Source organism: Oryctolagus cuniculus, chromosome 20, assembly GCF_964237555.1.
Source record: "Oryctolagus cuniculus chromosome 20, mOryCun1.1, whole genome shotgun sequence".
In the NCBI taxonomy this organism is placed as follows: Eukaryota; Metazoa; Chordata; class Mammalia; order Lagomorpha; family Leporidae; genus Oryctolagus; species Oryctolagus cuniculus.
The window spans coordinates 15,001-17,500 of record NC_091451.1 but is presented as its reverse complement, the minus strand read 5'-3'; the positions used below and the strand labels follow the sequence as shown (position 1 = coordinate 17,500).

At 60.9% G+C, this 2,500-nt stretch overlaps 1 long non-coding RNA gene across 1 annotated transcript in view; it reads right to left on the bottom strand.

Moving 5' to 3' along the window:
* LOC138847172 (uncharacterized) overlaps window positions 1-621 on the bottom strand; it is a 1,043-nt gene extending 422 nt beyond the window's left edge. Inside the window, exons 1-2 of the long non-coding RNA XR_011384820.1 lie at window positions 488-621; window positions 1-332 (exon numbers count right to left, since the gene is read on the bottom strand). The exon at window positions 1-332 is cut by the window's left edge and continues 422 nt beyond it. This is a non-coding gene — a long non-coding RNA (uncharacterized lncRNA). The remainder of the gene's footprint in view (window positions 333-487) is intronic.
* Window positions 622-2,500: the final 1,879 nt, after the last annotated feature.

Here is a 2,500-nt window from a genome sequence, read left to right as displayed (position 1 = left end):
CTCAGAGGAAAGCTTTATTGACTGACTGTGTGATAAGGGTAGGTGCTGTGGAAGGGGTATCCAGGAGAAGCAAGGTGGGGGGGGGAACGCAGGGAGGTGGGGGTGGAGCAGTGAGGGAGGGAGGGAGGGAGGGAGAGAGGGAGAGAAGGAGGAAGGAAGGAAGGAAGGAGGCGGGGTGGGGGTTGAAGCAGGGAAGACACGCCTTCCTCCAACACCGCACGCGGCCAAAGGACTCACTCAAAAAGGCAGCTTCCTCCGGTGTGGTGTGGTGGCATGTGGTGCCGCGGTCCCTCCCGCCTGCGGTGTCCTTGGAGCTTGCCCGGAGCATCGTTCTGCAAAACAGCGGCGAGAGACAGGCGGCAGCCACCTAGCATCGAGGAGCTGTGATGCGAGTGAGCGGCGGCTCAGTGCTCCAGGGGAACAAACTCGGGAGTGTGGTCGAAAGAAAGAAGAGCCAAGGTGACGGGGCGAGTCCTTGTTTTCTTACCTGACGCGCGAGGACAGAAGGTGCGGCCCAGGGGCGACTGGTGAGGTCATTCGGGGAGCAGGAGAGAACCAGTGCATGGGAGAGACTCTGCTCTTCTGTTCGTCCTCCCCCTCCCCCCTCCCCCCTCCCCCTCCCTCCCTCCCTCCATAAATTAAGAAGAAAAAAAAAAACCCGCCTCATGTTTTCCTTGGAAAAAAAACGCACCAGCGCTTGCACTGTGCGGCGCCCAAGTCCGCCGGGGCAGCTGGTCGACCTTCGTGGACACACACACACACACACACACACACACATACACATACATATACACATATATCCCCCCCCCCAGGACGTCCCTGAGCCCGTCCCCGCCCGAGCCCAAGTCCGCCGGGGCAGCTGGTCGACCTTCGTGGACACACACACACACACACACACATACACATACATATACACATATATCCCCCCCCCCCAGGACGTCCCTGAGCTCGTCCCCGCCCGAGCCCAAGTCCGCCGGGGCAGCTGGTCGACCTTCGTGGACACACACACACACACACACACACACATATACACATATATCCCCCCGCCCAGGACGTCCCTGAGCTCGTCCCCGCCCGAGCCCAAGTCCGCCGGGGCAGCTGGTCGACCTTCGTGGACACACACACACACACACACACACATACACATACATATACACATATATCCCCCCCCCCCAGGACGTCCCTGAGCTCGTCCCCGCCCGAGCCCAAGTCCGCCGGGGCAGCTGGTCGACCTTCGTGGACACACACACACACACACACACATACACATACATATACACATATATCCCCCCCCCCCAGGACGTCCCTGAGCTCGTCCCCGCCCGAGCCCAAGTCCGCCGGGGCAGCTGGTCGACCTTCGTGGACACACACACACACACACACACACATATACACATATATCCCCCCCCCCAGGACGTCCCTGAGCTCGTCCCCGCCCGAGCCCAAGTCCGCCGGGGCAGCTGGTCGACCTTCGTGGACACACACACACACACACACACACACATACACATACATATACACATATATCCCCCCCCCCCAGGACGTCCCTGAGCTCGTCCCCGCCCGAGCCCAAGTCCGCCGGGGCAGCTGGTCGACCTTCGTGGACACACACACACACACACACACACATATACACATATATCCCCCCCCCCAGGACGTCCCTGAGCTCGTCCCCGCCCGAGCCCAAGTCCGCCGGGGCAGCTGGTCGACCTTCGTGGACACACACACACACACACACACACATACACATACATATACACATATATCCCCCCCCCCCAGGACGTCCCTGAGCTCGTCCCCGCCCGAACCCAAGTCCGCCGGGGCAGCTGGTCGACCTTCGTGGACACACACACACACACACACACACACATACACATACATATACACATATATCCCCCCCCCCCAGGACGTCCCTGAGCTCGTCCCCGCCCGAGCCCAAGTCCGCCGGGGCAGCTGGTCGACCTTCGTGGACACACACACACACACACACACACACACATACACATACATATACACATATATCCCCCCCCCCAGGACGTCCCTGAGCCCGTCCCCGCCCGAGCCCAAGTCCGCCGGGGCAGCTGGTCGACCTTCGTGGACACACACACACACACACATACATACACATACATATACACATATATCCCCCCCCCCCCAGGACGTCCCTGAGCTCGTCCCCGCCCGAGCCCAAGTCCGCCGGGGCAGCTGGTCGACCTTCGTGGACACACACACACACACACACACACATACACATACATATACACATATATCCCCCCCCCCCAGGACGTCCCTGAGCTCGTCCCCGCCCGAACCCAAGTCCGCCGGGGCAGCTGGTCGACCTTCGTGGACACACACACACACACACACACACACATACACATACATATACACATATATCCCCCCCCCCCAGGACGTCCCTGAGCTCGTCCCCGCCCGAGCCCAAGTCCGCCGGGGCAGCTGGTCGACCTTCGTGGACACACACACACACACACACACACAC